The 25,877-nt window shown below is 39.0% G+C and overlaps 1 pseudogene; it reads right to left on the bottom strand.

Annotated features, from left to right (window-relative positions):
- The window catches only part of LOC130595272 (von Willebrand factor D and EGF domain-containing protein-like), a 184,152-nt pseudogene that overhangs the window by 23,685 nt on the left and 134,590 nt on the right, over positions 1–25,877 (bottom strand).

Genomic DNA, 25,877 nt, shown 5'->3' with positions numbered 1-25,877 from the left:
AAACAGACTATATAGTGGTTATTGAAGTAGAATGGAGGCTTAGACTCTACAGAACAAAAATATTTTCATCATATCAGAGAGCTTTTTTACAAAGATTATACCAAGATGGGCCACAAAATCTCATAAACATTTTGAAAATGGAAAGAAAGACTCTGTATTGGGAGCAGTTAGAGAATTTAGGTGAGTGCTTTGCTAGGCTGCAGTCATGATCACCTCTTTTTCCTTTGATCTATCTGGAGATGTGGTAGTATGTTTAAAGCTGGAAACAGCACTTTTCTAATGTTCTCTAACCTCAAAAACAAGATGCCAAACATAAGGGGTTTTTTTCTTCTTTCTTCCCTCCAGCTTGTTTCTGCCAGAGCAGACTATTCAATTGTGTACTTTGCAGCCAGGCAGAATTGTGTCGTGATTCTCCCTGTTGAAGGCGGGGAGAGCTGTAGTGTGGGGATTGAGAGGGCTTTTGTTGCTGGAAGGGATTTTTTCACTAGCTTTTTTTCTCTGTGTGTGAGAGACATAAAGTGTTCTGGAAACATACAGATTCTTCCTGCCAAGGATAGTTGTTTTCACAGCTCCCCTTTTGCCAATTTCAAACTGGTTAAGAAATAATAAAAAAAAAAAAAAAAAGTTTTCACATACATATCCTAAACTCCCCGGGTAACAGATATTGTTGAGCAATAGAGTCTGTAAAAATGCCAAAATAACCTATTTCCCCAGAAGAATCGAAGAATTGAATATGAATACCAATGTTAAGGTGAAGGAGTTTTCAGTGACAAGAACAAAGGCAAGGCTGAAGCATTACTATCTAACTGTCTTAATTAATCTAGAAGTATGATGTTCTCATATTTTTAAGGATTTCAGTTAGCACCTCTGCCCTTGGCTTTACTTTTACCTCAAGAAAATCTTTAATGCTGTCGTGGTTTAAGCCCAGCTGGCAACTCACAACCATGCAGCCTCTCACTCACCCCCCGCTTCTTTCTCCCCCGGCTCCCAGAGGGATGGGGAGGAGAACTGAAAGAATGTAACTCTCACGGGTTGGGATAAGAGCAGTCCAGTAACTAAGGTATAACACAAACCACTGCTGCTACCACCAATAATAATAATGATAAGGGAAATAACAAGGGGAGAGAATACAAATGCTCACCACCCACCAACTGATACCCAGCCTGACCCGAGCAGTGATCTAGCCCTTCCGGGTAACTGCCCCCAGTTTATATAGTGGGCTGTGCTGTGGTATGGAATACGCCTTTGATCAGTTTGGGTCAGGTGTCCTGTCTCTGCTTCCTCCCAGCTTCCCCTCCTCCCTGGCAGAGCATGAGACTCAGAAAGTCCTTGGTCAGAGTAAACATTACTGAGCAATAACTAAAAACATCAGTGTTATCAGTGCTGTTCCCAGGCTGAAAGTCAAAAACACAGCACTGTACCAGCTACTAAGAAGGAGAAAAATGGCTGCTACTGCTGAACCCAGGACAAACTCAAATAATTAATTCATCTCCAAACACAAATGTTACCCATTCTGAATGCATGAGATACTTAGTGAGGGTTCTAGCAAAATGTTCTACTCCCAACATTGACTTGAGTTAGTGCTATTCTAATTAACAAGTTGGTTTTAGACATAGTGTAGTGCTCTGATAGGACTATAGGAAGTCATGACATAAATCCAGACTAAATATTCTGTTGAACATTTATGAAAAGGATAAAAACTGTTTATGAGTCAGAAAACATTGGAAAGAAAAGGGAAGTTTGTAACTTACTTTTTTGACATCTTCTTCCAGTGTAGCCCTGGATACAGGAGCATACATTGGTTTATACCCAGTGACCACCATTCTTACAAGGAGGAATGCAAACAGCTAGGGAAAGGAAAGCAAAAGTTTTGTGCACCAAAATCACACAGGGGATCAACATTGCCTAAATACAGGCTCCCTATATAGATGTCTGTGTTGGGAGACCAGTCTGCAGGGTTTTTTTACTTCTGCTGGATAGAGAAGGTGTCTGTCCAAAGGGTGATTCAGGGAGATTCCTAGCTGGAGATTATGATTCTCTCTTGTTTGTGGAAATAATGTGGGACATGACTCTTAGCAGCCAAAGGTCTCTTAGGTACCTGCAGTTAAGTGGTTGTAATATTCCTGAGAATCTCTTAGGTTTTTACTCTTTAGCTAATGGCCTTCATCAAGGGATTGTGCCCTTGAAATATAGATTGGTGATTGATACCTGCTAGCTTGGCTTTGGTGTTATTTCTTTCCCCTTTCTAATGAAACAGAAGGAAGGATGCTTTTTAATTCAGCATCCAGCCACTATCTCCCTGTATCACTTCCATAGCCCACAAATGTGGATTTTTATTTTCAAGTTTTAGTTCTGTCTAAACCATGACACTTAATGATAAAAATTCCAAATCACCTAGATGTTTAAAATCACCTTCCATGTTAAACCTCAAAAGAAAGATCATCAAATTACAGAGTCTGTATCATTTTCACTCTCCTTCAACCCCCACATCACAGAAACAAAGAGCTTCCAGCAGGCTCCATTTGCAATTAGATTTATGTGTGTGAGTCATTCACTTGCAAAAATATGCATTGGGATTGCATTCATCTAGGAACTCCAGGGAAACAAAAGAGTGAGAGAAAGAGAAAAGAACTTTTAATATTGAAATAGTTCAGGTTTGGTAATAAGAGTGTATTTATACTTCCAGATTCAGGAGGGGCTATTAGAGCTATGCTCAAAAAATTGAAAAACAGTAGTATAATCACAGCTATTTGAGCCCGAAACATAAATTTGCCTCTCTCGTGTATCCTGCCTGAGCAAATGGGTAGCTAAAGTATTCATTATTTTGACTTCTGCAGCACAAAGTGAGCAAGAAAACCAAAAACAGAGATTCAAAATCAGGTCCTTGCTCTATGTCAGGCAGAGCAATATTTGATCAGATCATTGAGAAAGGGTCTGAAGTTCTACACAAGTCTCCTATCCACTACAGTCAAGGGGGGTCATGTAGATAGTACATTTGAAGATAAATTATCACCTGGCTCTGAACACAGTATAGTACACATTGTAGAGTATGCAAAATTAATAAAGTAGAGCCATGCTTTAACATTTAATTGAACAGTTGTTAATTAGTGATATCACTAACTTCAGACAGTTTTAGAATAATTATTTAGTTATCATTAATGCCATCATAAATAAGAGCTTATTCCTTCAGAATACCATTAAGAACAACATAATGTGGATTTGTGACAGACTATAACATCAAATGTACACAAAGGGAGTTATGACAAGAAAAGTCTCTGGATATACTTCATGTGGGAGCAGGTAATGATATAGGCTGCTGTTTATATTTTAAGCTTGGATCCTTTATCGAGATGATAAATAGAACTTTCTTACCTCTCTGGCACTGTGGCCCATAGAAACCGTAAGGACACTTACACATATTTGGCCGTACACAGATTCCTCCATTCAAGCATACAGGATTGCACACAGCTGTATGTGAATACAAGATGATAGTTTTGTGAATCTCATAGGATTTTGAATTTTTTAAAGTAGGCACGCTTTTGCTTTTGCACATGACATTAGAATAAACGTTTGTAATAATATTGTGATAAATTTCACACAATCTTTGCTGGTCAGTTGTGCTGCGGCATTTATTCATTGTCAGCACAGTGGGAGCATTTCAGTAGTGTTTTAGCATAGCTTTGGGGATGAAAAATAACATAATAGTTTATTTCTGATATCTTACTTTGATTTGCACACTTCATTTGCTTCCACTCTAGTATCCTCACCAAACATGATTCCAAGGTAGTAAAATGTAGCCAGATTGCATACAGCCTGGATAAGGTGGAGATGAGCTATTAACCATTTGCTGCTTTGCCTGAATTCAGCAGAGCACCGTGGCATTTCCGTGAAGTTTAATAGGTATGCCCGGCAAAGACTCTGTTTGTTCTGCCTCATTGAAATACCAGTTCCCCAGCATATTGGCTCATGCATCACCAACAAAGCCACTGACTGAGCTTCCTTTGCCTCTTTATTTATCTGTTATTGCTGGAGAAGATATAACAGGCATTAGGAATTAAAAGCTGCCTTGCATATTTCTATGCAGCAAGTACCTGCCTGTTGAAATAAAGAAGTATTAGAATTGTAAATTAGTTTAGTTGGAAAGTCAGTGTGTGAAGAATAAAGAATCTGATTATGTTTTCATTTTAAAGCAGAGTGACACTTTAAAACAGTCTTTTTCCCTCTATTCCCTTTGTCTTTCAGTATCTGACAGAATAGCCCATTAAATAAGTTAAATACATTTAAGATTAAATAAATTAAGGGTCACTAAAATGTTTTATATGAACTAAAACAGAAATAAAATGTCAATTTTGAAAGAAAAAAGTGAAATTGTAGTCTAAATGAGAGGCTTTTCTGACTAAGCAGCAATCACTTATGAAGTCAAAATTGACTTCATGCATTGCTAATGGTGAATTTGGATTAGTTGCCTCATTGTCCTAGCTAGTTCACAGATATCCATACTCTGCCAGTTTTCATGTTTCCATTGGTAAGGTCCCCTAAGTTCCTTTTTCTATTATTTTTTTTGTTACTATATATGTTCATCCAGAGACTCCTATCTTAACATTGAGGCAGAAAACCTCAACAGTATCCGCAAAATATTCTGTGTAGTGCACACAAAACTGTGTCAGAGAGGTGAGCCTGATAGTCTTTCACCTAAGGTACTGCCAGGCAGACAAATCCTGCTGCTGTTATTCTGGGTTGGAAATTACTGCTTTACTGCTTCTGCTGCTCTTGCTTGTCCTGCTCTTGGAATAATCCTGTTTAGAACCACTCCAAAATAAATTTGCAGAACTCAAGGAAAGTAGTGTAATCTCCATAAGGAAAAAGAGGTGGTGGGAGCCAGAATAGCTAGTGGCAATACCAGTCATTTATCATGGATCTTAAGTTAATTTATGTGTCCTCAATAGGTCTGTCATTTCAACATCTACATGAAGAGCATGAAGGTTAAAATGACATCTCTTACCTTCCAGGAAAGGTAATGTAGGCTGAAGATGTCTTAGTCATTTAATATTCGCTATGGCAGAGGCAGAGTGCCTCTGTAGCCTTGAGGTTTGAAACTGATTAAGCTCATTCTTGCTTCTTTTAGTATTTCACTATTTTGCTTGCCTTATCCCAGGTGATTGCTGAAGTTACTGTGCCTTTGGAAGAAAAATATGTGCTCCACTGTTTACCACTTAGACCTTGTGAGGAAGGTTTGAGCAGTATCTATTCAAAATAGGGTTCAAAAATTTGAGTCCTGACTAGAAATAGGTGCCTAGATCCAATCCTTATCTTGACATTTTGTACTGATGTGTGAAGGAGGCTGTTCTCTGAGCACACACACTTCTGTGGATGCCTTTTGTAGGCACTCTACAAGTATGAGAAACAGGCAGGAGAAGCAGTGTGAACTCTGGTGGCAGCAGAATATTTGAGATTAGGGGTGAATGGTTACTTCTCTTTTCAAACTGGCTTTTGTTCTGTCTTGTACAGTCACAAGCCATCTTCTAGAATGGCAAAAATAAATCCAAGAACTGGACCACAACAATCACTGTATTCAGTCTCAGTTTCTAACAGTCCATTTCTAGGTTCACTTCTCTTCCTTTGACTATGCAGAGTTAGAACTGCATATGTAGTTGCTAACTTAGCAGCAGAAGTCATGTTTGCTTCCTTATATTCTTGTCCAATTTTAAACTGGTCTCCTTATGTCTTAATTCTTTAAACAATTCCCAATCTGACCACTGAATTGTGGGAATCATGTGGATTTCAGGGGCAAAGTACATGAGAGACCAGTCATTTCTAAGGACTTGCCTGTTTCACAAGAAGGGCTGCTCCATCCGTTTCTGCATTTGCACTCATCTGGTGACACACAGACCCCACCGTTGTGACAGTGTCTGTTACACACCACTGAAAAATACACAAAGGATCAAAATCTCTTATCAGTAACACCAGTGCAGATCCTCAAGTTGTTCTGCTACAGCAAATACCTGATTGTATTTGTCCAACCTGAGGGATGAATCTGTCCTTTTCCTTGGTTTTCTTTCTTTAATAGAAATCTTGCATCTAAAATTCTTTACTTTTTAAGTATTCCAGATGCTCTGATTCAGAGATAAAATTATATTCCTGTCAAGGGCAACCCGATATTTAAATAAGCAGCGAGGACTGCAATAATGAAACTGCTTATGTTTCAACATTCAGCTACTATAGAAGGATCTGAAGGATTCCCCCCCCAGATCTTCTATATATTAAGTCTCTCTTGCAACTTGTATTGCACAATAATGTGACTCCCAATAGGTATGGTTGTCTTTTTGTGTTCTCAAAATTAGTATTACTGCATTCACTCACACAACCTTGAATTTCATAAATGTTACTTTAAATAACATGGACATTTTTGATTGTTTGTTTGTTTTTCCAGAAGCATTTTTCCTGTAGAAAATGTTGATATAGATGTGCATATTTTTACATAATCCAACTATGCTGCTGGTAAATATATACTCTGAAATATTTTAGGTACTGCATTACTTCAACATATTATACTTTTATTGTCTTGTTGTATGCAATCACCATTTTAAGGGAAATATAGAAAAATAAAAAGGCTTTCTTTGTCTTCTAATTTTCTGCAGATTCAAACATGTAATGAGGAGAAAAGCCTGAATGAGTTTATACATACTTGTTTCACATCGAGGACCAACAAATCCATAAGCACAAGAACAAGTATTTTGGGATACACAAGTTCCTCGATTCTCACATGGTGGATCACACTGCAATGCAAGAATAAAAGATGAGAAAGAAGATACAGTTGAAATATTACATTTTGTGTGGTTATGAACACAGCACTTGTTATTACTTTTCACATACCATTTTATTAATCCAACAAGTAATGTGGCTACTGAGGAAAACACTGCAGGATAAAAGTATTATACTAGTAATGCAGCCCTAATGAGCAGCTATATAATGTCTGCAAGGGAATGACTTTAACATAACCATATTTCACTTCTGAGCATGCACATTTTTAAGTATGTATTTTTGAAGTCTAAGAATGGATCAAGTACAAATGTAGTCAATAATAAAACCTTGATCCATCCTCTCTGCAAATTCGCCATGTGGATGTTCAGTAAAGCTTAACAGGTGTTAGAAGTCACTAAAGCAGAGATGAAGTGTTTATTCTGTATAGAAAAGAATTGCATGGGAATTTTTCAGCAAAATGACAAATGTTTAAGTAATGATTTTAATGTTTAATAAGTAGTGTGAGACCTGCAGACAAAGCATCAAGTTAGGTAATGATTTCTTGACATACTGCAATGTGCAACATCATTCTGTAGAAGAAAGAGGATGAGCAGGTGTACTGCATAAAGCTGGAAAGTACTGCAAATCCTGAAACAGGCTATTTACTGAAGACACTGGTTTGTTTCTTAAATGTTGATCATTATGAGCCTAATGGAGTTATTGTGCAAGGGGCCTGGACGGCTCAGCCAGATAAACCTAACATCTAAGGTAGCTACCTGACATCTGGTGTCATGAACGTTTCTTTTTGTAGCCCTTTAATAAGAAGTAGTTTTGTGTGCCAAATGTAGGAGAAGGCCACTCGAGGTAGAATATGGCCACTGACACTTGAAGAAGTGCTGTGTGCAGGAGCAGAGCAAGTCATGTGTGTCAGCTGGCTCTCATGCTTTTGTAAAAAAAAGCCACCTCACATAATAGAATGAAAAATGTCTTTCCTTGCTCTTGGGAAGTGAATACAGTGAAAAATCTTGTACTTTGGCACACTTCACTGGCAGGGTTTTGTTTTCTATAATGGATATGAAGCTAAGCAAGGTTATTCCAAGGAAAATACAAATGAAGCTAAGGAAGTCTGAAACAAAGCATCTTTCAAGTATTGTTACTGTGGAAAAAAAAAAAACCACAACAAAACCTAGTGTACCACATTTTGTTCTTAAAACTGGAAAATGGACTGTGTAATTGGAAGGCTACATGAAGGACAAATACGTGTAGCATCACATAATTTAAATGAACATTATGTGTTGAAGGCCTCCTTGTTATTATCACTAAGCTTCAGATAAAGTCATTGAATATGAACTTTGCCATCCAAAAAAAGTAATGTAAGTCACCACACATTATCCAATTGCAGTTGAAAAGACAAGCTTCAAGAAGGTAATTGAAAATAAATCATTTTGACGCAAATAACATTAAAGAAAAATATTTAGTATTAGATCTGCTCTTCAGATACCTCAGTATTTACATTTCCTATTACCATACAGTTTTAACTGTGAAATTTTCAATGTTGCATTAAAATATCTTTAGGATTTGTCATGCTTGAGAACAGAAAACTCACTAGATATAGTTTAGATCCATAATATACATGCTGAGAATGTCATTAAGCTAAATTTAGTTTTGATTTGGTGGGCAAGGAGGTTTAGACATTTGAAGTTCAGCATAGGTTTAGCTGAAATTTGAAGTGTACATCTGTGAGAAAATAGAATTAAAAAGAATGACATTGTCTGTACAACTAAGTAAGTTTGATTTAGATCCATTTAAGTAGTTAGAGTTAAACTTCCCTGAAGTTTTTCTAATTCAGCCACTGGTAGCAGCTGTTGGAGCAGGTCAGAGGCTCAGGTAGCTTGGAGCCTTGTGCTATTAGGGCAAAGAGTAGGTAGCAGTCTGTAATGAAATGGAAAGTGGAAGAAAAGGAAAGAAATTGATGCTGTTTTCAATACATTTGTTATTTCTTTAAAATTGCAGTACTACATTTATAAGCCACCACTCACATTCAGGGGTTTGTCATAAATCTCACTGAAGTCAGTGACTGGTTGAAGGCTTTGAAAGGAGGATGCCGACCTGTCTGCTCACATATGTCCATCTGAAACATCTCCATTCTGCTGGGCTTGCATAAGCCCAGGGCTTGTTTATAAAGAGATTTCTTTGCAATTAAAAATAAATGGTAGGTAGACTTGGTTAATATTCTCTGCATGGAGACAGGGAAACACAAAACCTGTGAAAAATGTAATGCTCTTTTTAAAGTATGTGAAATGTGATTGCATTTCCTGTAGGATGATGGTTGCATAAAGCCTCCAGGTGCCTAAGTGCTATGCCAAGCCCAGTGACATTCAAACATAGTATGCTTTATTTCAGCATGTTTTGTACGTAGCACTTAAAGCGAATATGTTCATTTGAATAGAATACTTTCCATCTGGCCTTTACACATTTTGAGATGCATCTGAACTGTCAGAAAAGAACATGGTATTTTGGATATTAAAACATTTAGCTCCTATGGTGACATTTAATAGTAAAGTGTTTAAAACTATTGTATTACTGGTGAATAGCAAAAGATAAAAACAACACTGACTGCAGTGTGAGAGCAAGAGCAACATTCACCTAAAATATATTTCCCTCCCTGATAGAAAGATACTGTTTGCATCAAATTCCTTTCCAAAACTTCTATCTTTCATCTTCTGGAATAAATATTTTTTTTTCCATAAACATTTGCTAAATTGTACAAAGGTATTGCAGTGTTTTTATACTAAGCGGTTTTGGATGGTATAAAATAACAGTAAAGAGGAAACCATTGCTGCAAATGGTCAATCTTGCTGTCAAATATATGTATTTTTATGTTTATAATTTAAAATCTGGAGGTGAAAATGGAGAAGTCCATTACTGTTTTCTTTGAAAGGGCTTTTTGGGAAATATCCCAGAATTTCTTTTTTTTCCATTAAAATGAGATCATGCACATTTTGTAAGTTTCTGTACAGTTTGTAAGTTTTTCTATGATAACTTTGGGAGTACTCAGCAATAGAAGACGCTATGTTGTTTCTTCCATTTTTGATAGCCTAATCAGCAAATGTCATCCACAACGGAGCTATTGCTTAGCATTTCCAACAGTTGAGTAAACTTGCTGTGCCGTCTGGCAGTTGAAGTCCTGGGTGTACTAAAGCAAGGCTAAGAGGCGTGAGAGCATAACTTCTGAAAACCAGTCAGGTCAGGACAGACTTAACTGGAAGTAGCATAGTCTACCTTGTTTCATGCAATCAGTGTACGTTATTTATTTTCTTTCAAAGATGTTTTAATCTAATTTCCTAAATGTATAGAAGAAGCTTGAACATGTACAGTGTAAGGGAGGGGAAAAATGGAAAAGAAAGTTACCGCATTATTGGTTTATGTAAGATACACAGATAAAGGAAATAAAGCATAGGGTTAAAGCATGTATTAGTGCAATTAAAGTAACTTGTATGTGTATTTAAATAGTCCATTAGTTTGGAGCCCACTTGTGAAATAAATGTCCAAACGCTCATAGAATCACAGAACAGCTTGGGTTGGAAAGGACCTTAAAGATCATCCAGTTCCACCCCCCTGCCACAAGTGGGGACACCTTCCACCAGACCAGGTTGCTCAAAGCCCCATCCAACCTGGCCTTGAACACTGCCAGGTATGGGGCACCCACAGTTTTTCTGGGCGACCTGTGCCAGTGCCTCACCACCCCCACAGGAAAGAACTTCATCCTAATATCTAATCTAAATCTACTCTCTCTAAGCTTAAAGCCACTACCCCTTGTCCTGTACTACACGTTGTCCTGGGTTCAGCAGTAGCAGTCATGTTTTTCCTCCTTGGTAGCTGGTGCAGTGCAGTGTTTTGACTTTCAGCTTGGGAACAGAGCTGATAACAACGATATTTTGGTTTGGCCAAGGACTTTGTGAGCCTCAAGCTCTGCCAGGGAGGAGGGGAAGGCGGGAGGAAGCAGAGACAGGACACCTGACCCAAACTGACCAAAGAGGTATTCCATACCACAGCACGTCATGCCCAGGATGTAACTGGGAGTTAGCCGGAAGGGCTGGGAGACTGCAGGGTTGGAGGAGGTATCGGTCAGAGCTTGGTCGGGCTTGGGGGGTGAGTTATCGGTCAGCTGGTGCTGAGGTGTTGTATTCTCTTCCCTTGTTATTTCCTTTATCATTATTATCATTGGTGGTAGCAGTAGTGATCTGTGTTATACCTTAGTTACTAAATCGTTCTTATCTCAACCCGTGGGAGTTGCATTCTTTTTGATTCTCCTCTCCGTCCCTCCGGGAGTAGGAGGAGGGAAAGAAGGGGGGGGGGGGGGTGAGTGAACAAATTACCTGACTGGGTTTAAACCACGACACACGTCCTTGTAAAAAGTCGCTCTCCAGCTTTCTTAACAGTCCCTTTAGGTATTGGAAAGCTGCTCTAGGTCCTCCCCAGAGCCTTCTCTTATCCAGGATGAACAACCACAACTCTCTCAGACCGTCTTCACAGGAGAGGTACTCCAGCCTTCTGACCATCTTCATGGGCTTCTCTGGACTTGCTCCAACAGGTCTACATCCTTCTTATGTTGGGGGCCCTAGAACTGCACACAGTACTCCAAGTGGGGTCTAATGATAGCAGAGTAGAGAGGGAGAATCCCCTCTCAACCTTCTGGTCATGCTCCTTTTGATGCAGTCCAGGATATGGTTGGCTTCTGGGCTGCAAGTGCATGTTGCTGGCTCATGTTGAGCTTCTTGTCAACCAGCACCTCCACACCCTTCTCCTCAGGGTTGCTCTCAGTCCATTCTCTGACCTGCCTGTATTTGTGCTTGGGATTGCCCTGACCCACGTGCAGCAACCTTGAACTTGGTCTTGTTGAACTTCATGTGGTTCACACAGGCCCACCTCTCCAGCCTGCCAAGGCCCCTTTGGATGGCATCTCTTCCCTACAGCAGGTCAGCTACCCCACATAGCTTGGTATCATTGGCAAACTTGCTGAGGGTGCACTCAATCCCACTGTCCATGTCTCCGACAAAGATTTTGAGCAGGATCAGTCCCAATACCCCTGAGGACCACCACTTGTCACTGGTCTCTACTTGGACATCGGGCCTTTGACTGCAACTCTTTGAGCATAACTGTCCAGGCAATTCCTTATCCACCAAGTTATTCATCCATGAAATCCATGCTTCTCCAGTTTAGAGACAATGATGTCTTGAAGGACAATGTCAAATGATTTGCCTAAGTCTGGGTAACATCAGTTACTCTTTCCTTTTTCCACCAGTGCTGTAACCCCATTGTAGAAGGCCACCAGATTTGTCAGTCATGATTTTCCCTTAATGAAGCCACATTGACTGTCACCAGCCACCTCCTTATTTTCCATGTGCTTTAGCATAGTTTCTGGGAGGATCTGCTCCATGATCTTGCCGGGCACCAAGGTGAGCTTGGCTGGCCTGTGGTTAGTCCCTGGGTCCCCTCATAGCTAACAGGAAATTAACAAGATTTCTTCACTGAAGAAATTGGAATACAAATGCAGACAACAGTTCTGATTAGGTTGTCCTAATGGATTTTCTTTTTGTGAAATGTCACCTGAATGCTCATCTGCAGTCAAAAAAGCAAATAAAGTGTTAGGAATTGTTAAGAAATGAGCAGAGCACAAAATGCCAGACTTTATTATGTTCTGTATCTGTACTGAGCTGCATCTTAAATACCATGTTCAGGTCTGATCACCCAGCTCAGGAAAGATACAGTAAAAGTGGAGAAGATGTTGAAAAAGGTGACAGGGATAAACAAAGGTACAGTAGAGCTTTTGTGTGAAGAGCAAGTGAATGTATTAGGCCTTTGGGAAAGACATGACTTGGAGGGACAGAATAGAAAACTACAAAATCAGACATGGCCTGGAAAAGCTGAACAGGGTGCTTGACTTTTTGAAGCACGTGATACATGACTCACTGAGGGACTGTTCTGAACAGTATCCCTGTATCTTTCCCATGTACTTACAGACATCTGCTATTGGAGATAGGGGAAGGAATTTTGGTCTGACACAGTAGTGCCTTTGTGCAGTAAAATTTTAGAACAGATGACTGTCGGCTACCTGAATTTTTTTGCCTTGCTTCATCCAGGTGATAATCCTGAGGTCATAATACTTTCCCACCTACTCCATCTTTCCTGTTATTTTAAAAATTATTAGGTTTGAACAGTGGTTTTGTAATGTCAAGGCAATGTTGTGTTTTTAACTCTTGGGCAGAAAACGTAACTACTACTGTTCTAGATGTCCTCTTTCCTTAGGAAATACTGTGCAAAGTTGATAAAATATCCCAGAGTTTTACTGACTTCACATTTTTAAGAAAATATTTCTAAAGTAGCATGACTTTATATTCCATAGAATCCTGAGGAACTTTTATGACTACTAAAAATTAAAAAAAAATACTAGTCCTCAACTGTCACCTAATACAAAATAATTTTAAATAAATGTCTTTATTCTACAGAACTTAGTCTTTAACTTTTTAATTGTACAGTTTGAGTAACAAGACACGCCCTATCAACTTGGGGATAGGAACGATAATGACCAGATATTTGGGTTAAATTCTTATCTTTCTTTAGTCTCCAGGTCAAGGTCTCTTAGAAAAAAGCACAACAAGGATGTCCAGAGCAGATCCTTTTTTAAACTTCAACCCTGGTATTGAATGAAAAGGACATGTTCCACCTTAGGGCACTCCAAGGACCTCAAGAAGTAGAGCAGCTGCTCTCAGACAGGTCCATACGCACAGACCCTGGTGAATAACTGACCCTAGGGAAAAGACAGCATTTTTTTCCTTGTCCAGTAGATACAGCATCTTTGAAAGTGAAGGCCTGTCTGTGTTCCTGTTGTACAGTGTGTAACAAAAGCAGGACGATGAGTCCAAGGTGACTAACAGTGCTAATGAATATTTCAGAGCATTAGCCTCAAATGTTACTAAGCCCTTGTAGACAAAATAGCAGAAGCATTCTGAAAACAATCCTGTTTGAGCTAGTTACACATTATTAAAGTAGTAGATTTTTATTTGCTTGGCATACTGAGCTGGAACATTTAAAGATCTTTGAGTGTTCTGACACTTCTGCAGTGCGTTTTGACAGGGGATTGATAGGTTCTGTCCTGTAAAACTGCTAGGAGTATGCTATAGCAATGCATTGGCTATATATGGTAGATATACTTAAAATTGTGCTGAGAGTGGAAATCAGGTATTTAATAACTTCTCTCATTACTAGAGGAACTCTTGGTTAACTACCCCATAAATGCCAGTGAGCATCTTTTGCAAGAGAACATGCAAGAGAAGCCAGTGGACTAAAGCAGGCCTTATCACCCCTACTTATTTTTTATTATTGTGTAGGTGATGCCAGATATCTCCAAAATGCTTCTCTGAAATCAAGTTTTTCAAGGCCTTGCCTGCTTAGCAGAGTAGTATTAACATTAGGCCACTAATAAATGGTGATACTGCCTTTGTGAATGAAGGTGAAAGAGCTCTACAAGCTGGGAGTCTGGCCAGGTGTAGGAAAGGGCATGGGAGTGATGAGTAGAGCCTTGAGGAGCTAGTTCATCTTACCTCATCTGCACTAAAATAATTAGGAATCTGTAATATTTATTACACCAAAGCAAGATGGGCAAAAGCAAGGTCCTACTTTTTACAGATGACAAAGTTGTCAGTAGTGAAGGGAGTGATCTAAATGAAAATTGCTATGAGCATCTGAACGTGTCTCAGTTTAGATGCCTGAATATAAGGCAAACACACTGACATCTAGCTATGGTCTTCCAAAAGAAGGTAGGGGGTTAGACCTGGTGATCCCCAGTAGTCTCCTCTGGCCTGCACTCCTGTGAGTCTGTGATTCCCAAAGCAGGAAGACAAAGTAGAGGGAGAGGACTTCCAACTAAAACCTAACAGGGAGACTGAGGTTCTTGTCCAAAAGGATGATAATATTACAGATATAAAATGTGGTAGGATTTACTTTAGAAGAGAAACTGATTTTCAGGATGTTGCTTATTTTTTCCCTACCAGTCCTCCAAGCCTGATTTTAAATCTGCACACCTGAAAAAAAAAAAAAAAATTAGATTCTGTCACAACATAATATCACTTGGTAAAGTATTTATTATCTTAAGAGTATTTTCAGACACTCTTGCTAAACAAAGGTCACATCTCCTCAAGCTCCACAGGTATTAAGTCTTGCTACTTTTTAATCCTGGTGAATTTTGATATCAAATAGGATGGTGACAACTATCATGTCTGAGTCTGTCAAAACTTTTGCTCACTTGCCACAGATATTGCATTGAAGCCTGAAGGTTTTGCAGATGTTGGTCTCATCTGAGCTTTGATCACTTGTTCAGTTTTGCTGCTCCTGTTCTTAGATGGTACTACTATTTTCAAGGAAGTTGGTACAGTCGTGGCAGCATTCTAAGGTGCTGATAGCTGAGGCTATGGCAGGCCTTAATCTAAGGGATTATCTTTCAATTTCGGCTCTCATGATGGCTAAGCTACATCTGATATGGGAAGAGACATCAACGACTGGAGGTATAGTGGGTGTTGTTCATACTGCTGGCCATGCTCCAGGGTATTGCTTGCAGGTGCACAGAAGGGCTCGGAATAAAGAAGAATCAGGAAGCAGACAGGTTAATTCCTGACTCAGGTGACATGGTCAGTGATGAGAAACAAATAATGGTGTTTGTGCATCATGTCATCAAGCCCTGAGACAGAGAAGGGTGTTGGTAATGATGTATTTCATCCTAAGGACTCTCCAGGGAGACTTTCAGTAATACCAGTAAGTGAAGAATATATCTCATCTTGTGAGACAGTAAAAGGCAGAGGTAGGTTTATGTTTTAAGGACTATACTGATAGTATATACTAAATATACACAAAGCAGCCATATGCCCATATTTGTAAATATTCATATGTCCATGGGCCTGTTCTTTGAGTGGGGGCCATTCTGTGGTCAGATTTGCTTTTGGGCTTCCTAGTATTGGGAGCTACCTGGTACTCTTCCAGCCCTGGGTATAATGCAGAAGTCAGAGACAGTGTCTTTTTGTGCCAAGTAACCTTCAGTCTTTTAACAGGGGCATTTCAGAAATGTGGAAATAGGCAAAAATTATAGTACCCAAGATTATAGTAACTTTTTCTTATGCATTTTCTGATATATCTCCAGCCTCAGAGGGCGGCAGCATTGCTGGGGGCTTTGCACCCCCATGAAGCCTTGCTTACAGCAAGGAATCCCTGCAAGGTCCTCCGCAGCGCATCACAGCTGAGACCCCCCTCTACACCTGCCTTCTCTGTGCACAGAGCTTGAGGAACCATATGTGAAAGAGAATGAAATAGATTATACAAATAATTTTGCTTTCTGTAGTGAAAGGCCAATTAAGAGATCAGTTTATCAGAGGGATTTCAACAAAAGGTGTAATAAATGATAGCTAAGTTAGGGAATTCATTGTTTCAAAAATGTGCATAATACTACTGTTTTACAGAGGTATTCTGAGCTGTCTAATAAATAACTCAATATATTGTGAAAACCCTTCGGGTTCTATACATTTCAGATGACAAGTTCAGTTTTGTATTAAAAATATTAGATATTTAAAAGTAATTTTTAAGGTAGTAGAACAATTAGGTTTTTTCTAGAATGTGTTGTATAGCGAAATTGAGTCAATTTTACTCTTTCCGCAGCATTTTTATATATTTTTAAATGTAATGACTTCAGTAGAATGAATCTGGCCTTAAGCAAGGGTAAGCAAGATCACAATCTGTCCCTGGTTTCAATAGATTAGATATTATCAAATAAATGTAATTTTTCTAAGCAGAAAGAGCTTTTTCAAAGTTATAGAATGTTTGTCTATCATTTTGAAATATGATTGGCTTTGAAAGTCAGAATGTTCCCAGCTAGAAAAATCTCCAAATTTATAATCAAAATACATTTTTACTTTGGAGACTCACTAGATTTGAAGTTATAAAAGAAAGAGGATTCTCCCCCTTACCTTCACATGTAATTCCATCACCGCTGTATCCAGTGGGACAAGACCCACATTTAAATCCTCCATCTTCAGCTGGCTCACACTGCACACCAGTAAAGCATAGTGTATTAGCACAAACAATTTACTGATGCCTCCCACCACTGGGTTTTGGCAGTTTCACATGATCCATCACTGTGTTGTACACCTTTCTGGCTACCATGGTCTGTTCTGGAAGCCCTGCTTGGGGAGCTGACCCTGCTGGGATGCTAGCAGTCAGGGGAGCTGTATCAAGGGAAGAATCTATTAAATGGAAAGGGAAGGTGAAGTGTGTTGCCAAAGGAGGTGCTCTCTGCTGCTGTGTCGGTAAGTCTTGGGATGGTTTAGTCTTCAAGACTGTGACTCGACCAGGCCATCTCCTGGCAGAATACCTGTACATGGAACGAGGCTGCTGAAAAGCATGTGGCCTTGCAAAGAATGAACTTGCATTTGTGTTGTGACGAGAAAGAACAATCTGTGTTATACCTGGTTTGTATTGCTTAAAATGAAGAAGGGTATGGGTTGTCACACTGACAGTTGTTGCACTGGGGTCTGGCCCCTCGTGCAGAAAGAAAGTGTGGGTATTATTTCTTTTTTCAAGAAAAGACTTTCTCAGGTGCTCTGGACTCCATGCCAGTTTTTGCTGGTGACAGCATGTGAGCTTGGGAAGTATTCCTTTTCACTGTAAGAGAGGGAGTGTTAACAACTGTGGAGTTTCTTTCCAGAAAGTGTGTGCTTTCTTGTCTTGGAATATGGGTTTGGGAAAGAAAGGCATGTATGTGTCTTGATGTCTTTAAAATGTCTTCCTGGTGAGAGCCTTTAGCATCTTCAATATTTCTTCCAGCAAAATCCACATGGCTTTGTGAAGATCTTGAAACTAAGGCAGAAGGAAGATAAATATTAACTAAAAGTGCTGGTCTAGAATTTGAAGGAACCATAGTGAACCTTTAGCTTATGAGCGAACAACATCGATTCCATAAGCAAGACTTAATCTGTCATATATGCTAAGGGCACATTTGTGATGGCTGACATAGGAATGACATGGTGTTATCTGCTAAAGGTAACACCAGCACTGGGTGCACAGGGAACTGCAGTACTGAATTACAAGGTGGCAGTTCATGAACTTCATGAAATATGTTTATGCTGGCTTAACATTGAGACTAAGGTAGCAAGTCTCAGTGGAGGTTCTGCACGTTACTCTGAGGTGCAGCACTGGGCTTACATTGCAGGGGTTAAATTGCAGACAGGCAAAAACACTTGCCATGCTGGTTTACCAATTTTGCCTTACATTAGTCCATGAGATTTTGGCACTATGCAACCTGCAGTCTTGACTGCCTAAGTTAATATTTGGTTCTTATTAACTGTCCATATTGCGACAGCTTGCTGGGAAATGTTCCGCTGGACTGTACATGATGGAGATACTTTGCATTCAAGCTTTTGCAGTCTAGGAGTAAGATGAGACATTGCAGTTTGGGACAGATAGATACCAGAGCTTGAGACTTAAACAATGTTAAGATGGTCCTTGGAAGGGTTGTGTCCTAAAGAGGCTCTAACCAGTGTATAACTGTGTAATGCTTTTGTAGCCCTTATGTCAAAGGAAAGTTTTAGGAAAGCATTTAAAAGAGACAAATGAAAAAGCTTTGCTAATGCTGTGTACCACTCCCTCCAGATGTGAGGGACAGCATGTAGGAGAGTGTTGGTTTGTACCTGTCACCCACTTGTTACAAAGCCAGTCCACCTTTTCAGTTGTGTAAAGAGGGGTGATAGATGGGGAGAGGCTAGTCTGTGAAGGGCCTTGAAAGTGGAGACGAGTAGTTTGAATCAATACTTTCAGGAAGATTAATGGCCATCTGCTGACTCTAATGAATGGGAGAAGCTATTTTTAACCAGTTCTGGCACACTCATTCCATAGGAAATGGAATATATTGCATCCTGAACAAAAAAACCTCACTTGGTTCTAGGGTTAACCCTATGTAATGTACCTCTTTTAAAAAAAAAATATATAAATATTAATCACTTTCTTAAAACTCTTACAGATGCAGAAATTAGCCACAGTTAGCAAGGAAAGAGATGAAGATGCTTGGCAATGGTCAAAATGAAAGCTGACTAGGTCAAAACAAGTCTTGGCATCCAAAGTTGTTTTCATTTGGCTGATAAACTGTGTCATTCTCTTGGTGAGTGTTTTTTGCCCCGAAACCTTATGTTTTGGAGTTTTACAATGGTACTTGATCAAGCAATGGACATCAGTCGGTAAATACATGGATTTTATTGTCCAAAGTAAGGCTGATGAATGATGGGGTACACGGAATGAAAAAAAAGAGATGATGAAGCACTGAGGACATAAACAAAAAGAGCATGAGAGGATAAGAGCAGTCAAATAATTTTTAAAAATTAATGAAAGATGAAGGAAATATCCCTGTATAAAATTATCAGTAATAGATGATCCTTACTGCCTTTAGAAAATTTGATCCAGAGACCAGAATTCAACAGGAATGACACTGAAGGGCTGAATGACCTCTCTGACAAATTTCCGAAATAAGACCTGATTATAACTTTAAGCTCTTTCCACTGCATCGCAATTAAATGGGTTTCCCTTATAACTAAATTATACTAAATAGTTAGGGGATCAGACTGACTATTTGCAGAAGGGAGATATGTTATTTCTTGATGAGATGATATAGTGATATACCAATCCTGCAAACAAGTTTCAGCCTTCCCCATAAGGAGGAGCATAGTGTTGGCGTGTATCTATAATAATGCAATTTTTACCATCTTAAATAATACTACCAATGAAGAGTAGTGATACATTTTGGTTGCTCATTATGATATATATTGTACAAGGTCCCTCATCCATTCTGCAGAGGTCACCAAACTTCGTAAGATCTTAGCATCATTCAAATGTGGTAACTAGAGTGTCCTCTCAGCTTTAATTATTTCAAGCTTTTACTTACAGTGACACTGTGCAATTTTTAGGAGTAGAATATGATAGATTTTTTCTGGAATACCTGAAAATTTCTGTCTGCAGTCTTCCAGATATCTAAATAAGCTAAACCAAAGAATCATACCAAAAGACTGCAGACTCAGTTGTCTGTAGTCAGTAGCTTTCTTAAATCCTGTATTACTTCAATTTATTTTCCTTGCAGTCAATCGATATCTTCAAATGCATAACCCATTATCAATGCAGAACTGTGATTGCACAAACCTGGTTTTCTCTGTGATGCCACTGTATGATTACATACTGGACTGGATGAAAATAACAAATAAATGACAAGGCAAAATGCTCAAGGTTATACAACAGTACAAGAATACATTTTCACTACCTGGCAGTATTTCTGCCTATATTAATGGGGAAATGTGCAGCACTGGAACAATTTGGTTTATTTTTCAGAGATGTAGATAAGAGATTGAGAAGCTGCTGCTTTGCTCCAGCTGTGTAGGGCAGTAGGTCTGTTTGTATTGATGGAGTTACACCACTGAAAGCACAGAATAATGCAGGGATGGATTAGACCTCAAGAAGATAGATTTCTCTGTTGTCCTCTATCTGGGAAAGATTAGAACAAGGGTGACAGAGGGCAAATTTCCATTACAGTTGTTTAACATCCCTCATCCAGCTCAACGTCAGGATACTTTCCATATGTGTGTTGCAGGAGTTCCCCCCATGAGAACACCACAGCCCTTGTTTTGCCTGATGCTTCAGGTATTTTGTGCCTCTTGCACTAAGCTCATAAATAAGAATCATGATCCAGAGACTGGTTATGATGCTTGCCAATGCCACCATGGTGCTCTTAAGGCACAGCAAATTCTGATTTCTTCTCTCGCTTGAATTGCATTTTATAGTGAACTTGTAGATGTCTGTAGTCGAAGAGAATCATGTTCATTCTGGAGATAATAAAATGACTGTATAACCTAGTAAAAACAGCAGTTCACGAACAGAGAAGGCACTCAACAGTCTCTTAAACCCAGGGTGAGATATCAACACTCTGAAACACAGAAAAGGCATCTAGTATATTTTCTGTTTTCTGAGTTACTGGTGTTTGTTTTTTTTTTGTTTGCTTGTTAGTTTGGTTTTGGTTTTGGTTTGTGTGTGTGTTTTGTGTTTGTTTGTGGTTTGTGTGTGTGGGGGGGGTATTTTTATTGTTTGGTTTTTGTTTTTTTTTTGTTGTTGTTGTTGTTTTTTTTGTTTTTTTATTTGCAAGCCTTTGGAAAAAGGACACAACCAGGCTTGAATTAAGAGAAGGCACATCTCCTTCTGACCCCAACCATTTGTGTTCCCAGAGAAGCAGTACACATTTCATACTCTGCCTGGGACAAGGTGGACCAGGTTGGTTACCATATTCATTCACTCAAGTCTTTGCTGGTCTTAGACTTAGCACATCTCCACACTTTTCTTCCCAAGCCTTTGAGGCAGCCCCATCCTGACCTACAATTGGCAGCTGATACCTCAAACACTTGCTTAAGTTTCTTCTGTACGTAAGCATTTATTACCTTTGCATCCCCATGCTCCTCTTGGCAGCTATTAGGGTTACAAATTTACATTTTTTTTTTAAATGCAAGTGTAACCTTTTTAGGTAATCACATGAGGGAGACACTATAAGCATCACCACGTACTCTCAACTACTGCTCTCACCTTTAATCTAAGAAAATGCTTCAAACCAGACTACTCTTCAGGTAGAGATTGGCTCCTTCTCCTTATCAAGGTCATCTGACTGTGGCATTTTCTGCCTGTCAGTTCACCTTTAATTCTGATCAGGTTACAACTATTTCAACATTCTGTGAATCGTTTAAGAATTCATTATTAACACAATTCAATAAATTTAAAATTTGTATAGTTTTAGACCTATTAACATTTAGTGGTACATACTGTCTAGCACATTTCTCATTCAGAAGAATGTCAACAGAGAAATGCTCTTTTGACATACTACACTATGTGGGTCATTATTTAAAATTTGAAACATCTACCATCACATAAATCTTATTTAAAATGTCAAGAGAGAATAGAAAAATTACACTGGTCTAAGAAGTCTTGTTACCAGAGTATCAAGGATCATCCCATTTCTCTACTTTTCCACATTAATGCTTTTTTCCCCCCTGTATTTACTTGGTGAGAAAAGGAAGATGGAGCAGCTGTCAATAGGAAGCTCTAGGGAAATTCTCATTTTCTATCAATTCTTAATCTGCTGTTTTATTTTATTAAGTTCTGACATAACTTTCTTCTCTAGTCTGAGTGTGGTTAATTCCTAAATTATCTGTTTAGCCATCCAGGCATACCCTAATGTCTTCCCTCTCCCAGATATTCAGAAATACAGCTTTGATTCTCCCTTCCTCCAGCATCCAGAAATTCCCCGCATTCAGGTGCTGGTTAGACTTCCTAGTCACAGCTCTATCTTCTCTTACAATCACAATCAGTAATGCCCACTGTCCTGGGTTCAGCAGTAGCAGTCATGTTTCTCCTCCTTGGTAGCTGGTGCAGTGCAGTGTTTTGACTTTCGGCTCGGGAACAGAGCTGATAGAGATGTTTTGGTTTGGCCAAGGACTTTGTGAGCCTCATGCTCTGCCAGGGAGGAGGGGAAGCCAGGAGGAAGCAGAGACAGGACACCTGACCCAAACTGACCAAAGAGGTATTCCATACCACAGCACGTCATGCCCAGGATGTAACTGGGAGTTAGCCGGAGGGGCTGGGAGACTGCAGGGTTGGAGGGGGTGTCGGTCGGAGCTTGGTCGGGCTTGGGGGGGGGGTTGTCGGTCGGCGGGTGGTGGGGTGTTGTGTTCTCTTCCCTTGTTATTTCCTTTATCATTATTATCATTGGTGGTAGCAGTGGTGGTTTGTGTTGTACCTTGGTTACTGAACTGTTCTTGTCTCGACCCGTGGGAGTTGCATTCTTTTGATTCTCCTCTCCGTCCCTCCGGGAGCAGGGGGAGGGCAAGAGAGGGGGGGAAGTGAGCGAACGAATTACCTGACTGGGTTTAAACCACGACACCCACAATGAAGTCCTCAGCTCCTTTAAGTGAGGTACTTTTACTTCCCAAGTTTTACAAAGGGTGTAGAGCCAGGATTATTTTTGTAGAAACAAAAACATTTTAAAGACTCACTGAAATCGGGATGTTACTATAAATTTAGATGGGAGCATAAGTTCAGAGCTCATGATCCTTTACTAATTTATGTTGAAAATCGAAAAGTCAAATGTATTGTAAAAGACTTTAGTGTGAGGTGTCCCTGCCCATGGCAGGGGAGTTGGAAATAGATGATCCTAAGGTCCTTTCCAACCCTAACTATTCTATGATTCTATGATTCAGGAATATACCCCACACTGGAAGTAGGCATAGGCAAAAGTTAATCCCCACTTTGAAAAAAAGAGAAGATTGGAGTAAAAAATTTTATATGAGAGATGCCCAGATCTGGAATTCACAAATCTGAGAAGAATGTAGAGCTGTGTGAGAGGCACTAACTGCGCACAGGTAGACACAACGAGCCAGACAGGCTATTTAGCTCTAGCTGGGCTAAGAGCTTGTGGACCTAGTGTGCCTTACATCCAGACAGGTCAGCACATGAGCAAAGCAGTCACACCACCTTGTATCCATCTGTACAGGCGCATTCAGTCTTAGTAAAATCTGTGCTCTCAAACCAGCACTTCTGTGATGGGTAAATTTACTCTTTGCTTTAACCGCGAAATTAAAACGTGTACATCTAGTTTGGCATCCCTGAACTATGTTTCAGACTGATACAAAACGAAATTGTGTTGCTGATGTTGCTAGTTGGTGAGCAGTTTTCTTCCCCTTCACCTACAGAAATCATGAACAACAGGGAATATTCTGGGGAGTCTGAATCACACATCCACTTCTGATTATAACCATTCCTTTGCTGCTTACTCTTTCATTTGTCAAATGTGGCTGCAGCTGCACATAGACAATTCTGTAACACCATTCATAATTTTCAACTCAAATTTGTTTGTGTATATGAAATTCAAAATCATTCTGCTCTAGCACAATGTTTTTAGTGGAGGAGAAAACCTGGGATCTTCAGCCAGCTCACCCACTAAACTTTCTTTACAGATCTCCCTGTATTCAGAGTAAATGACTCCCACAAATGGAATAGGGCCTAGACTCTGCCATAAAGGAGGACCTTTCCAGTTCTGGGATGTTGAAATACTATATGAATATACAATAAAATATTACCTCAAAAAGAGACTCCGTGTTTGCTTATGTCGCATTAGTCTTTTGCATTTGTTTCTACCACTGTTCTTTTGCCTCTAGGTTTTCAGAGCAATATGATTGACACCTCAATTCATTAACTGATGCATTTAAAGAAAATGGGGGTTCTGAGATGCTCAGTCAGGAAGCAAACAGTTCATGAACATAGAAATGATATTATCAACTACATGTCAGAGACCATTTTCAGTCTTACCTAAGGTATGTTAAGGAATACATAAAGATAATCTCTTCCATACTCAGCAAATACCAAAACAATATCTTAGAAAGGTTTTGGTTAGGTGTAGCCTTTTCCTCATACAAAGTATATTTCTGTTCAGAATACTTTTTCAATAGAAAGCTTTATAATGCAGAATTTAAGAAAAAAAAACAACCCAAAGTGTTAGGGCATTAATACTGCCTTAGTTTATATTCATTTAAGTCAGATTTCTCCATAAACTTTAAATGATTGGCTCCTTTCTATGTGTCCTGAGTAATAATATTAGTACTGGGATATAAACTGGATTTCTAAAATGACACTCAAGTTTGAAAGTAATGAAACAGTTTTCAATATGAAACTTCTCCTAATAGATGATGTTTCATGTAATATATGTGTATCTGCATTCCAAGGAGGTATACATCAGCTTTTGATTAGTAAGATTCTTGGGATAAGACATCATACACAGGCAAAGTGTAAGAACAGGGAAGAAGGGGATGAACACAGTGATAGCTGTACAGAAGAATGGGCCTTTGAGGAAAAGAATGTCTTTTGCGCTTTTTCTGCAGACTCTGTTTGTTGGTATTTTTTGTTTGTTTGTTTGTTTGAATTTTTTTACTTTTACTTTTATGATGTTTTCTGTAAGTGTTCAATAGAAATGTTAACGTCAGACTCACCAGAGACAGTGTTTTTGAAAATGGTGTAAGAATTACTGATTGCAAAGATAAAAGCATGCTTCCCAAACACATATTTTTTTCCCTCCATGAATATTTTTCTTTATCAGTATGTGTTTTTGATTGCATATGGAGATTTGTAAACCAGCTATGTTTTTTACAAACAAACACTGTTTTCTAAAACACCTCTCCTGCCTTCCAGTTTATTTCAAAATTTAATTGAAAAGTTCTCTCCTAGGGGTTGGAAAAACTCTACATGTTTGTTGTGCTCTCACCCCTTGCACAGGAGCCTTGCTCCTCTTGCTCCTTTGTTAGTAGATGTCTTTCCATACTCTTTATGTTCCTTAGGCCTAACCCATTTTCTGCTGCAGTTTTTAGAAGTGCTGTTCTTGTCCTTTTCTGTGATTATCCAGCTAACAAAACAGGAAGCGAAGGAGAAGTATGGTTATCATGGATCACCCATTTAGTCGCTTTGTAACTTTTATTTTCCTTTCTTTCATTATCCTTTGTCCATCTTTCAGGTCTGAACTTTTGCCTCTCCTCTTTGTGTTCTACCTTCTCCAATTATTTGAGTCTTCAACTCTAATTATTTCAGCAACTACAAAGGCAGTATTAAGATAGAGTTCATAAAACTAAATTATACTTTCTATTCAGGAATTGGCAGTATATTTTACTTCTCAACACTGCAAGAGATGGAAAAATTAACAGAAACTGTGTTCTTATCTGATAATTCCTTCATGGGTCTTCAGACTCTGTCATGGCTTGAACACGTTGATAGATATACACAAAACAAGCAAAATCAAGGTGGATTGTCTCTGAAATATCTATGTAGAATTCTTTAGAACTGTAATAATAGATTATAAAGAAAGTCCATAACATTTTTTCAAAAGAAAATCCATAATATTGCTTCAAAGAAAAAGTAGCTTAAACTTGAATATTTTACTGAAATTGTCCTTTTTTTCGATTCAAGAAGTAAATGGTCTAAAACTATAATTATGTTGTTTTGAGCTGTAAACACATTAAAATGAGTTACTT

This window comes from Pezoporus wallicus, unplaced genomic scaffold, assembly GCF_028554395.1.
Source record: "Pezoporus wallicus isolate ANWC-B61680 ecotype Strahan unplaced genomic scaffold, APGP_CSIRO_Pwel_v1 contig_865, whole genome shotgun sequence".
Taxonomy (NCBI): domain Eukaryota; kingdom Metazoa; phylum Chordata; class Aves; order Psittaciformes; family Psittacidae; genus Pezoporus; species Pezoporus wallicus.
The sequence above is the reverse complement of the archived record's forward strand: the minus strand, read 5'-3'. Positions and strand labels throughout refer to the sequence as shown.